General features: G+C 42.7%; 1 protein-coding gene across 2 annotated transcripts in view; it reads left to right on the top strand.

Moving 5' to 3' along the window:
* Positions 1-14,277, top strand: part of CAPN1 (calpain 1) — a 171,244-nt gene that overhangs the window by 306 nt on the left and 156,661 nt on the right. The window contains exon 1 of one of the 2 annotated variants that reach the window (XM_033954079.1): positions 1,740-1,861. The exons of the other annotated variant lie outside the window; for it this stretch is intronic. The gene's annotated coding sequence lies outside the window, so the exon portion shown is untranslated. Of the gene's footprint in view, positions 1-1,739; positions 1,862-14,277 lie in introns of those variants that run through there. 2 annotated transcript variants of the gene reach the window in all.

Raw genomic sequence — 14,277 nt, 5'->3', positions numbered from 1 at the left:
TTTTTTTATGCTCAAATAGAATTTTTTTTTTGTTGTTGTTGCCTTTTTGCTTTGCTGCATTAAAAAAGGTGTGTCTTTCACTGCAGCCGCACCCAGTGCATTTAAAAGTTGTAGAGTATGCTAAAGAGAGAACTTTCTTGGCATGACCGTGGTTCTACATATTTTGCTAAATGTAGTAGCTCAGGTCCAGCAAACGAGAACAAAACCCGAGGCCATTAAAATTAGAGTACTGTACAGAGAAAATAATAAAAAGCAAAGAGGTTGGCTTCTGGTTGCTTACGAATCTCCCATCTTGCTTCATTGTCCTGTGTGTTTATACTTTATAATGCATGTAGTTCTAATAAACGAAGGCATTCTGGGGACAGTGGTATTACAAGGCCTGTGAACAGCAGAAGAATTGCAGGAATAATGTGAGCTATGCACAACTTGACAGCTGCGAATAGCACTGTGGTAGCACAGAACCTGTGAATGGCAGTGAATCCTGACCATGGTGGGGCATCACAGAGCCTGTGAGATACAGGGGATCCTGGGATTAGTTAGGACCAGATTTATATTGAGAGATTTGGGATGATTTGCTGAGCCCTTTACAATAGCAACTCAAGGTGAGTAGATATTTCCCTGTCCCAGGAGGATTTACAATCTAAGTTTGTCCCTGAGGGAAAGGAGGGTTAAATAACACCCAAGATCTCAAGTAGCAGAAGTGAGATTTCAACCCAGGCTTCCCTAGCTCACATCCCACTGTTCTAGCCGTTAGGATACTTGTACTTCTCCACTCCACACTCAGAACCAACTGCGAATAGACTTGGGTATCCTACCTTTTGTTTTTCCACTCTACACCCAATCTTACCTGCCTGGATCATCTTTTCTTCTGTTATTTTATTAATCTCCATTGTGATTCCATTTACTATACTGAAGATCCCCTGGCTTCTTAGCAGAAACCCCTAGAGTAATTTTTACACAGGGCCGATAAGCTCTGTGGAGCCCAGAGTTCACCTTTTCAATTCCTGTCATTAAAAGCTTTGCTAGGAGCAGGATGCTGCCGGGAATGACTGCTGAACTGCAGGCAGGCCCTATACTGTACTAAAATTATTTCAGGAGAGAGGAGTTGCTGCTGAGGGATTATGACTAGAGGCTTGGATCAAGGCTTAGTACTGGCACTGTGGTACCTCTCAAGATTTGGTGCTAGAGACAGTTGCCTGTGCCAGACCTGGAGATAGTGTTATCACAGAGCCTGTGATTGACAAGGAACCTCTTGGCACAATGTGGCATCACAAAGCCTACAACTGTCAGGGAATACTAGGGACAGTGTGACATCGCAGATCTTGTGAATGGCAGGGAATCACAAGCACTGTGTGGCATCATAGAGCCTGCAACTGGCAGGGATTCTTGGGCATTGTAAGGCATCACATATGTCAGACTAAAACTGATAAAATGTAAATGATGTACTTTCTAGTTCTGATTTAAAAATGCATAAATTAAAGAAAATCAGCCTGAAAGATTATATAGTGGCAAAATCCCAGGAATTCTCCCATCTGACTGCTGATTGTCCTCTGAGTTCTTGTATCTGCAGTTAACATTAAATAGAAATTTCTAGCTGAGCCATGAAAGACATTTGGATGGTTTGAGTTGGAGGCATCTGCTGTCTCCCTCACCATATCAGCACTTCGTGTGCTTTTCATAACTGAGGCGTGTCCATGTACAGTGACGGAGAGGCAGGAGGTTGGCCCTTTGCCCAGAAAGGCGGATTCCAGCCCTGAGTCCTTCCTGGTCACAAACAAAATCCTTTGCCTGCATTTTTGGGCTGAGTCTGAAGCCCCACCACAGAGAATCGGCCTTTCTTGGAGTGCTAAATCACCGTGAGGTAGGATTTTAAGTTTATTTTCCGTTTCTTCCTAGGGAACAAAAGGGGTTAGCAAGGTGCTTGGGAACAGCTAGCTGAATGATGCAAGAAAAGGCATAGAGGAGCAGGGAGGTTAGAAGAGGGAAGAGGAGCAAGCTAATTCCACCCATATGTCATGACTCTAGCCCTGATTTTTGGAGCATGTCAACCCCACTGCCAGTCTTTCTTCTTTTTCCTGGTTATCCCATGTTCTCTGACTTAAGGTTTGGGATAACGTTTTTACAGTTTCTCTCTGCTAGAGATTAACAGAGGGACTCGTTTGGGGTGGGAGGAAGATTCTTGTGTGTGTGCCATATTTGGATGTAGAGAGAGAGTTTGTGTGTACAGTATACTCTTCTGTCCTGATTTTACTGTAGAAAAGGTGTAATAGACTGAGCTGAGGACCAAATGGAGCACATTAGGAAATGAAAGTTTAATAAGGGAGGAGAACTGGTGAGTAGAAAGGACAGATTTGCAGGGGTTTTACTACTCTTCATCTGTCCGAGTAGGAGGGATTGGGACAGGGAGGTGAGACAGTGAAGGGATTCGCTAGCAACGGGATGAATAGATGAGTCAATTTCTCTGCTGCTGTCCATCTATCCCTGTGTGTATTCTGTCCGTCTGTGTAAAGGAAAATGAGGGAAATGTGTATGGAACTGTGTCGCAAGTAGTATTCAATGCAGCAGACCAAGGCCTGGGCAGGGATTCCAGTTCCCCTGGGGCAGAAGAAGGGAGTGATCAGCGGTTGGCTCTAAACTAAGAAAACAGAATATACTCCACGGGAGGGTTAGAAGAATTGTAGACCTAATTGAAAAGTCGTATTCAAATAAACAGGCAGTAACATGTTAATAAATAAAAGGCACGGAGGGCAAATACTCAGAGAGCTATAGTGACAGATATCCCTTAGCTCTATCACTGGAGGGCTTAGTACCGGTAGATAGGTGAGAGGATTGCTCTCCTTATGCTTAAAACATGGAGGGCTTGGGGGATGGGGCAGGAGTACAGAGCCTGTCACCTCTAGGACTTAAGGGCTCAGGGAATGGCGTGGGACAGCTGAGAGATATATTCCATCTGCTCACACTATTTGCATTGACCCTATGGGCTCCTTTTACGAAGGTGCGCGAGCGGGTTTTATCGTCCGCACCGGATTAGCGCGCGCTATGGCATGCGCTAGCCGAAAATCTACCGCCTGCTCAGAAGGAGGCGGTAGTGGCTAGCGCCCGCGGCAATTTAGCGCATGCTATGCCGCGCATTAAGGCCCTAACGCACCTTCGTAAAAGAAGCCCTACATTTTCCTTTTTTATTCTTCTCTGTAAAAATGCCACACCCATTCTCTCTCCTGTTGCTATATTGTTGTAGTGTGCATGGTGAAAGCAGCTTGATACAAGGTCCAGCATCAATCTTCCAACTCCCATCCTGCAGTGCTTTGGTTTTGTCATGACCCTTGCGTCCCAACCTGAAAAACCAGTCTGTAGTGGGAACAATTAATAAGTCCTGCTCACTGTATATGCTTGCATCCCAAGCTGTACACGTACACTCCCCCTGCTTAAAGGGAAATGCAGGATAAACTCTGCATTTCTTTGCTTTGTTGCATCTTTTTTGGTGTCTTTTTCACTTTTTTTTTTTTTTTTAACTTTGTCAAAACAGATTCCCCCTATTTCTATAATCTTGCAAGCGTAATTTTACTCTTAGCAAGATTACTTAATTAGCTGCTCATTGGCGCTAAGCAATAATTAGTTATAATTGACACCATTTGCAATTGCATGGGTAACTGCCCCTAACTGGTATTCTACAAATTGTGTGTCCAAAATCCAAAGCGTGCAACTGCAAGGGGGGCCCGGGCCTGGGAGGGGTATGAGTGGGTCAGGGGTATCTAGCACTTATTACATATATGGGTTACAGAATTTGAGCAGATAACGCACTTAACTAACGGACACAAGCCATTGAGCTGGTGTTAGTGCTTGCACCTAAAATTAGATGCGTAACTGTGGATTTGAGTTAGTATTCTTTAACTACTATTAACATAATAAATGACGGTCCACCCAGTCTACCCAACCATACACTTTCTAGAAATTAATGATTAAATTTAAATTGTCCTTTTTCTTAGACATTTCTGGGCCAGAAACCCATAGCTCTGCCCGGTACAGTGCTTAGGTTCTATCTACTGGAGTCTCCGGCAAAGCTCACTCCAGCCCAACTAAACCATCCTAGCCGTTGAAGCCTTCTCCATCCCATCTTCAACTGAATGTCCATAAACGGGACACAGACCATGCGAGTCTGCCCAGTACTGGCCTTAGTTCTTCAATATATACCATTTCCATAGTGCTACCAGGCGTACACAGCAAGAGACCGTCCCTGCTCAAAAGAGCTTACAATCTTAACTCCATGCATAGTTGCTGATATAAAATTCATGCTTAATGTGCAGTATTCCAGCACCTTACTTTAGGTTAACTAGAGAATTTCCTCCATTGTGTTTCTTTTATGCTTGCCTTTACATAAATGAAATATTCTATTATGACAGCATTCATCCAGTCTCCTTTTTTAAATACCTTTCCTGAGACCCATTGTTCAGCTGTTTTTGTCTGTGTTCTATTCACACTGTATTTAACAGTGATGTCTTCAGTTGTCCATGCTGTATTCATTTTATTTCTATCTATGTGGTGCTTGCATAGAGATCTGATGATTTGCTCTACAGCTGTCTGCATTGTATTCATGCTTTATGAACGTGCCCAACACCTGCATGTTATTCGCAATCATATCCCGCTGAATCCTAGCAAATCGGAGTTCTAGGTGGGTTATAAGTAGCATATTGCTATATAGAATTGTACATAGAAAATAATACATGCTACATAGTTATATATGTTACATAAAATTATACCTGTAATGTAAGATAACAGTAATAATAACTTTATTCTTGTATACCGCCACACCATTAGTTTCTAAGTGGTTTACATCAAGAGGACTGTACAAACAGCGAACCTACACATCGTGTGGTACAACTGTAATATTTGAGTACAAATCATTCAATTACATTGAATTTCACAATATCTATCGAGTAACAAATTTATGAAATAAATAAGTTTTCAGCAACTTTCTAAAAGAATAATATAACTGGCATTATGCTGTGTTCATACTTTTACATGCATGGATGTGACAACTGCATGAGGGTATGATCTCTCTGTTGTATTTGGAGATACCTGCATAAACCCTACCAAAGAGTATTTTTTGGCCCATGAGGTCCCCGATGGCCCTGTGCATCGTGTGAAACTTTGAAGCCAAGCCCTTCTTAATCAATATAGCCACTCCCTGTTGTCGCCCGTAAAAACTAGATGAGAGCATTTCCCCAAACCATTGATGATGTAATCTAGAATATTCCAACTCCGAAAGGGTAAATTTCTCAAATAAGAAATCGCCATCATAAATGTTGCCCTTTTAACCAAAAAGGTCAAAGGGCCCCTCCCCTTCACAACCAATTTGAGCAGCACATCCTCTCTATGTACCATAGTAAAAATAAACCCAAAACATCAGAACACATCTCCGTCAGAGGAGAACCCCCACCAATACTCAATCCAATAATCGCCCATCACAGTCGCCCCGTCACAGTCAAACATAATCCACATGAATCAACCCTGAACACCCATCTGTTTCAAAACCCACCCCACAACTGGTTCTGTACTACACCCCACCACCCAAGTCAATATTGCCTTCATACCCCCATTACCGCCCAGATATTCAGCCAGAGGTCTGAGTTGCAAAAGTTAGGAGACAACACTACTAACCACCCAGTTTCTTATAACATGTCAGAAGTGGAACCTCTTAACATGCTTCTTGCAAGAGTCGGTGCATATATGGAAGCAGCAAAAGCAGAGGGTCTCAACACCCAACCAGGCAGAACAAATGATGGTATCTTATGTAGGGTAATCCAGATGCTATGCAACTCCCCAGATTGGGTATCCCCAGAACAAATGCAAACCCAGTGCAAAGGGCCACCTGGTGTCTTCACTGCAAGCCACCAGGCCCCTATCCATAACAGTAACAGCGGTAGCGTATCCAAGGATAGTAAGTTCCAAGAGAAATTCCAACTCCACTATAGAGAAGCCTGTTAGAACCAGTAGCGAGGAGATTAAGCATGCACAGTATAAATAATTGGGTAAATATTACTCCGCCCCATCTCCCAAGAACTTGAGAAAATCTTATAGTTCTTGTACTGTAATACAGGATTTTAATCGAGCCATTCTGAAAAATCCGGACCTGCCATATTGTGATTTATAGAAAATTTAGCAGAGAAGGAGAGGGAACCTCTGTGGGATCAATCACACTCACACTGGTCAAAATGTGACCCCCCTGCAGCCAAGTCCCTTGGGTGTATTTTAGGGCCATGAGTCACTTTATGGTGACTTAATAACAGCACTTAAGTGCTTCAGGTATATGTTAATGATCGGGGGCATATTCTGTGTAAAACCTTGGAGATCTCTCCATTAATGCTAAGAGCTTGCTTGTTGGAATGAGACAGTGTCAGGGTTGGAACCTGGCTTTTCTGTCTACCAGATTCAGGGCAAAATGCTCTGAAATACAAAATGGGCCTCTTCAATCCTGGCAGTGAGCATGCATTGATGATTTTATTTTCTTTTTGGTGGTTTGTGCGAGATGAAACTTCCTCTGTTTAGGAAGATGAATCCTATTTTCTTAGCAGGGGGCTTCAGGGAAAAAGAGGAGTTTGGGTTTTGAGCTTTTGGGATTAGGTATTTCAAATGCTAAACTGTACCTTTAGGAAATGTCTCTGTGATCTTTTCTAACTCTACTGCCACTGCCTCTATCCTTCTTACTTCAGCTGCCTGCAGGGCTTTGATAGGAAAGCCCAAAATGTCACATGTGACTGGACAAGGGTGTCACTGAGTTGACGGATGCTCTGGTTTAAGTTTCATCCTGTGGCTAATTCACTCCCTGTTCCTGCCCATAAGCACAATTGAGAACTCCAGGAGGAGGAGCTGCGGTATAGTCTGTTTTTCTGAAACACTGAGTAGGCCTCGTTCTTGCAAATACCGGTCACTGCCTTAGTCATATCCCCACCCTGTAACACGCACCCTTGCCTAATCTAGAATACATGTAGCACACTCCATAGAAACAGTAGAGCCAAGGTAGTAGTGCCCCAGGAAACTTCACAGACACATATTTTAGCATTTAACAATTTTATTGAAAAATTGTCTCAGTACAAACCAGCATCAAATTATTACATACAGCAATCTTAAAACACTTTTAACTGAGAAGCAGGTTTGTATCTAGCCATCAAGATAGTAATATTGTTTGCAGTATTACTTTTCTGTTCTTTATTTTTTTATACTGAAAACTCTCCACAAGTTAATATTCACACGTTATTTATACATATAAAATGCTACAATGAATAATAAAGTGAAAAAGTGCTAATAAAGTGCTCAGTCACCAACCGAAAAGTGCAAAAAGTACTAATAAATAAAAGTACAAGCGCCGGTTTATAACCTGCCTCACCATCTTCCCTTCACCAGACCTTCTATACAGCCACAGCCAAAAAAAAGAGAGATATCCCACTACCAGAAAAATGTCGTTACTGATACTAACTATCCATACTTGCATAGTTTATAAAGTAATTTTTTATATGTAAAATATATTTTACACATGGAAAATGACTCTTATAAAATTACACAACCAAATACGAGTATGTGCATGCAAGTATGACATCCCTGGGGACAGATTTGGGGCAGATGTGCATGATTTATGAAATAAATTGTGTACATGCACATATTTACACCTGCTTTTCAGAGCAGATGAGAATTTGTGTGCTGCTAAGGATAGGCTCCCAGAACTATTTTATAAAGATACTGTATATACATGCCCTGTTATGAAATGATGCCCTCACTGTCCATCAGTGCAAGTGTCACCTGGTCCCCCAAACCCCAGGACATAGTAATATAGCAGATGATGGTAGGAAAAATACAATGGTTGTCTCTTCAGATATACTTGGTTATTCCCGTTCAGACTCCAAATTTTTCAGGACAGCTAACACTCAGGAAGACCACAAAATCTAAAATTAAAAAAAAAGGCCTCATGGCTCTAGAGATACTCCTTGTAAAAAAGCAAGGGTCAAAAGCCAAGGAAAAAAGATGAGTCATTAGCAAAGATTTGAATTTTCTGAAGGATTTTTTTTTTTTTAATGAAGTTTTTCCACAGTAAGGAGATATGAAGAAGAATTACTTTATTTCTATTTTCTGTTTATAAACATTTATCAATACAATTACAATACTATTGTACTCTAAAGCAACAAAAAATATATTGTCATTTCTGCTTTAATCATCTTCTCTTCACTTTTCTTTCTATCCAGCATCTGTCCTCTCTCCTTTCTGTGCAGCATCTGCCCCTTTCATCCAGCTTCTGCCCTCTCTCTGCACCTAGAAGTTCTATATACTGTCTGCCCTCTTCTCCTTCCATATGGCATCTTCCCTCTTTCTATATCCCTTCCATAAACTGTCTATCATATGCTGTCTCTCTTTTGTACATGATTAATTTCAGTTTCACTTCCTCTCCATTTTTTTCTCTGTCTCCATCCTCTCCCCTATGCTCTGGCATTTCTCTTCTCTTTTCTTTCCCTGGTCTTCCTTTTCTCTCCCTCTCCCGAGTTGCGTGCAGCAATTCTCCCCTCTTCCTCCCTTCGTCACCTCTCTCCGGTTGGCAGCACAGCATTCACAACTCACTGTTTTTGTCGGCGTTGGGCCTTCCTCTCTGCTGGGTCCTGCCTTCGCAGAAACAGGAAGTAGGTGGGACCCAGCTGACAGGAAGGCTCGATGCCAGCAAGAGCAGTGAATTGTGAACCCTGCTGCTGCTGCTGCTAGAAGAAGTTCCTGACACCAGCCCATGAAGTTCTCCCTTGGTATACTGCTGCAGGAAGGTTAGAGGAAGTGAGGGGATGGACAGAAGGGGAAGAAATGCCCGGACTGTGTGCCAGTGCTGGTCATGTGATGACCCCAAAATACTGGGGGGTGCTCGGGCACCCACAGATCTGGCGCCTATGATGCTGTGTAGGTTCTAAATGGGCCTGTGAAGGAAGAGGAATGGATAAGCATTTGTACATCCATCATAGTGGGTAACTCGATGTTATGGAAGAAATTAAGTTAACACTGGTGACCTTTCATAAAGAGCATGATGTGTTAAGGTAAGTACATATGTTATGTTGATAATGATAGCTGGAGAAGCTGATATGTATCTTATGTTGATAATGGAAGCCAGAGAAGTTTTATCAAAAGAGGTAAAATAAGATCATATCTTTTTGCATTTAAAAGGAATCTAGCTGCAGTGTTTGAAGAAGCTCTAAGCATCTAATCTGATATTGAGGTAAACCTGCAAAACAGCATTACAGTAGTCTGATTTTCAAACATTACATTCTCTTACTATCTCACTGGTCCTCACAAGTTTAAATAGGTGATAGAATGAAGATATCTAAGGACTTGAAAGCGTATCACCGAAGATACTTGATATTTGAATGTCAGTTTAGTATTAAAATATATCAGTTATCAGCCGTACTGCATGACTTATCCAAGACAGTTTTTGTGGGGTCTCTCCTTTTTCCTGAACTCTCCTGGGTAAATAATCATGAAGTTCTCTTTCTACTTGACAGCCAATACCCCCTCCCTAAAGAGGAAAAGAAGGCCACTTTGGTTCTCAAAAGTAGTAGCTGAGAAGGTAAGGAATAAGAGGTTAGCTATCATAAACTACAAAAGATTGCAGAAAGAGGAAGACAGGCAAAAATTTCTGGAAAAGTTAAGAGAGGCGGGTCTTGTAGTCAGGAAAGCAAAGATGCAAATGGAAGAAAAAATAGCTGACATGACAAGACATTTTTTAGATATATTAGTGATAGGAAGAAGTGTAAAAGTGGAATTGTGAGACTCAAAGGTGAAGGGGAGGAATATGTAGAAGCTGGCCGAATTGCTTAACAGATATTTCTATTCTGTGTTCATGGCTGAAGTGCCTGGAGCGGGACCACAGAAGACAAACATGAATAGGGATGGAGGAGTAATAGACCCTGATCGATTTTCAGAGGGTTGTGTTCTTGAGGAGCTAGCTAAAATAAAGGTAGGCAAAGCAATGGGGCCGGATGGTGTACATTTTAGGGTGTTGAAGGAACTTAGGGAAGTTCAGGTAGCTTCGCTGACTGACCTTTTCAACGAGTCTCTAGAATCAGGAGTGGTACCGGAGGACTGGCGAAGTGTGGATGTGGTCCCTCTCCACAAAAGTAGAAGTAAGGAAGAAGTAGGGAATTACAGGCTGGTAAGTCTGACTTCTATGGTAAGCAAATTAATGGAAACACTTTTAAAACAGAGAATGGTCAAGTTTCTGGAATCCTGTGGATTACAGGACCAGAGGCAACATGGATTCACTAGAGGTAGGTCTTGTCGGACAAATCTGATCAGTTTTTTTGGCTGGGTGACCAGAGAATTGGATAGAGGATGTGTGCTAGATGTGGTGTATTTAGATTTTAGCAAAGCCTTTGACAGTGTTCCACACAGACATCTAATAAATAAACTGAGTGCCCTCGGGATGGGTCCCAAAGTGACGGGCTGGGTCAAGAACTGGTTGAGTGGAAGGCTCTGAGGAAAGGGATGTTACCAGTGGTGTGCCTCAAGGTTCTGTTCTTGGGCCTGTTCTTTTTATGGTAAAATGATTTTTATTAGAGCAGGTAAAACACAGGTACCAGGGTGCATCCTAACAAGCAGTGCTCCAAAAACAATTTTATAGCAAACAATCCCCCCCACCTCCCTCCCAACCCTTCCAACCCCCCTCCCCCCCAGAACCAGATTCTTAAGGGATTACGCAGAAAGTAGCCACACAGATATTGACAGCAGAATTCCAATCAATAGTTCAAAACATGGCTTCTGGCCACAGGAGTCATGGTGTTACAAAAAGGCTCCCAGACAGCCGTAAAGCGCTCCCCCCTCAAGGTGAAAAGATCAGGCACGTCTCTGTGCTCCCAAGCCAGCAAGATAATCATCTGAGAACGCCACATGGGAGTGTTAGGAGCCTCGGGGTCCAGCCATTTAAGAAAAATACACTTTAAAGCACATAGGATGGACCACTGAAGAAACACACTCAAGCCCGACGGCCTCAGATGGAATGATGGAGAAAGTCCAAAAAGCAGGCGAGGCAAGAGTTGAATATTCACATTCCAGAGAGTCCCAATAAAAGCAAAGAGTTCCTGCCAAAAGGCTTGCACAGCCGGGCATAACCACAACATATGTCCCAGTGTAGCTGTTAATGCCCACATTTGTTACACAAGACTGTGGGTTGAAATTTGGCACAATAAGCCCCATAAGGTGATACATAAATGCAAAATAACAGTTTATATTGCATTTCCCAAAAATATGTATACTTTCTCAAAGCAGGCAGCCGGGCTACAGCACAGGACATAATGTCCTCCGGAAATATCATACTCAAATCCTGTGACCAAGCTGCTTGGAGTGTACCATAATCCAGCAAGGGGGTCTCATCCTTCAAGTGTCTATGATGGAACTTGAGGGGAACTTTCAGCTGGGAGCCAAGAGTATAAGCTGTGGACAGTAAGTCCTGACGAGCAGAATACAAATTGGTCTTGGTCAAAGTGGCCACATAATGCGCAATCTGCATATAAACAAATCTATCAACAGTGGTGAGGCCATAAACCTGACACAACGTTGGAAAAGGTTGCATTGAGCCATCATCCCGCACCAGATGAAATAAAAAGGTCAACCCCCTTACCACCCACTGCTTAAACCGTGAACCCCCCATGGCCTGTTCTTTTTAACATTTTTATAAACAATATTGCTGAAGTTTTGTTGGGTAAGATTTGCCTCTTTGCGGATGATACCAAAATCTGCAAAAGAGTAGACACACTGGATGGTGTGAATAACATGAAGAAAGATCTGGCGAAGCTTGAAGAATGGTCTGAAATTTGGCAGCTAAAATTTAATGCTAAGAAATGCAAGGTCATGCATTTGGGCTGCAAAAACCCAAGGGAACAGTACAGATTAGGGAGTGAACAACTTATGTGCATGACAGAAGAGTGGGACATGGGTGTGATTGTATGTAATGATCTTAAGGTGGCCAACAGGTTGAAAAGGTGATGGAGAAAGCTAGAAGGATGCTAGGTTGCATAGGGAGAGGTATGGCTAGTAGGAAAAAGGAGGTATTGATGCCCCTGTATAAGACTTTGGTGAGACCTCATTTAGAATATTGTGTACAATTCTGGAGGTCGCACCTTCAAAAAGATATAAAAAGGATGGAGTCGGTCCAGAGGAAGGCTACTAAAATGGTATGTGGTCTTCATCATAAGGCGTATGGAGACAGACTTAAAGATCTAAATCTGTATACTTTGGAGGAAAGGCAGGAGAGGGAAGATATGATAGACGTTTAAATACCTACGTAATGTAAATGCGCATGAGTCGAGTCTCTTTCATTTGAAAGGAAACTCTGCAATATGAGGGCATAGGATAAAGTTAAGAGGTGATAGGCTCTGGAGTAATCTAAGGAAATACATTTTTATAGAAAGGGTGGTAGATGCATGACTGTGTCTGAATACAAAAGGGCCTGGGATAGGCACGTGGAATCTCTCGGAGAGAGAAAGAGATAATGGTTACTGTGGATGGGCAGACTAGATGGGCCATTTGGCCTTTATCTGCCATCATGTTTCTGTGTTTCTATGTTTAAAGTCCTGCAGTAATTGAAATAGCTGCCTATACTAACCTGGCCATTTTCTGAAAATCAGCTTCCTAGTTCCCTGTTGTCTGGTTCACACAAGAATATGTAAACATTTGCCTATCTACTGGATCTTTTACTTATTACTATTCCTGCAACCTGCCAGACAACTATGGGGTTCCCTGTTTCCACTGGGACCTCTAACATTATGTGTTGCGCATTTTGCCATTCACTCTAGCAGCCTCACTTCTCATTGTTAAATTGTTTGAGTTGGGCACTTTAAAATGTGCTGCTAGATCTGCTTCTGCTGTCTATCCTCCATCTCTTTTTTTTACATGTAAGGATCTTATGCTTTTTTTTTTGCCCTCTATGATCACACATACACAAAAAAAAATCCTAAAGTTGCACCTGAATCTCCCTCCTAGTAGTCTGGTATCACAGAGATACCAAGAGCGGCCCATTACAATGCTGGAGATTTAAGGCCAATGAGTGAGATTTCTCTTGCAGGGCCCTGTCATGCTTTAAAGCAGCTCAATCATGTACATTCCAAAAACTGACATATTAGAAAACAAATAAGATTTTTTTTTCTTTACCTTTTGTTGTCCTATTAATTTTACTTTTGTAATTGTGTTGGTCCCAGTCTCTGTTTTTTTGTTTTCCTTTAACTGTCTTGCCAGGGTATCCTTGTTCTTTAGGAATTTTTTTCTCTCCATGTCAACCATCCATCTTCTTTCTGTATCTCTTTCCACTCGACCCAGCATCACCCCTGTGTCTTTGCCCCTATCTTGCCGCCATGTTGAGTATCTCTCCCCTCCCTGTGTCCCTAAGCTTATCTCCCAGCATCATACGTGCCAGCATCTCTTCCCTCCTTATGTCCCCGTCCCCAGGGGTCCAGCAAATGTTCCTCTCTTCCTTCACTCCTGTTCTGTTTCCCCTTTGGAGGTCTAGCAACTTAACTTCTTCCTTTCTCCCCCACCATTCTGGCACCTCTTTCTTTCTCTCGGTCCCTCCCCCCTTCCACCACCCTGGCATCGTTTCTTTATATCTGCCCTGATACACTCTCCCATTCCTTCCTCCAGTGATCCAGCTGGCATTTCCCATTTTTCTGGCTCCTGTGGTCCATCGAACTGGCATGAAGCTACCACTGGTAGCACCGAACAGATGCTGCTTCCGGCCAATGCAGGGCTTTTCTTCTGCTGTTCCTGCCTCCAGAAACTCGAAGTAGTGTCTGAGAAGAAAGGAGTGGCAGAAGAAAGGCCTTGCGTTGGCCAGAAGCAGTATATCTGTTCAGTGCTACCAGTGGCAGCTTCGTGTAAGTTCAGTGAACACAGGAGCCAGGAAAATGGGAGATGCTGGGCCAGGTGCAGGAGTAGGGTCCAGAAAAGGGAGAAAAAGTGATTGGCAGTACATGAGGTTTCTATAGTTATGCCTGTGAGCAGAAGGAGGATAGATGCATGTGTCACATGCCATTTGCATATGATTTGGCATATCTGAAGTACTCACTTAAATAATTCAGCACAGCTGCACTTGCTGCATCAGCTTGGGCAGAGGGAAAGAGAATGAGCAAGGCTCGCAACCTTAGAGATCATCATATGATCTACTGGTGCATGGTTGTGGCAGTCTCCATATGCAGCAATCTGGTTGCAGTGGAGTTTGCTACACACAAGTGCCAGTAGATCAGATGATCTCTGATGCTGCAGGTC

This window comes from Geotrypetes seraphini, chromosome 8, assembly GCF_902459505.1.
Source record: "Geotrypetes seraphini chromosome 8, aGeoSer1.1, whole genome shotgun sequence".
NCBI classification, from domain to species: Eukaryota; Metazoa; Chordata; class Amphibia; order Gymnophiona; family Dermophiidae; genus Geotrypetes; species Geotrypetes seraphini.
This window is presented reverse-complemented; position numbering and strand designations above follow the sequence as displayed.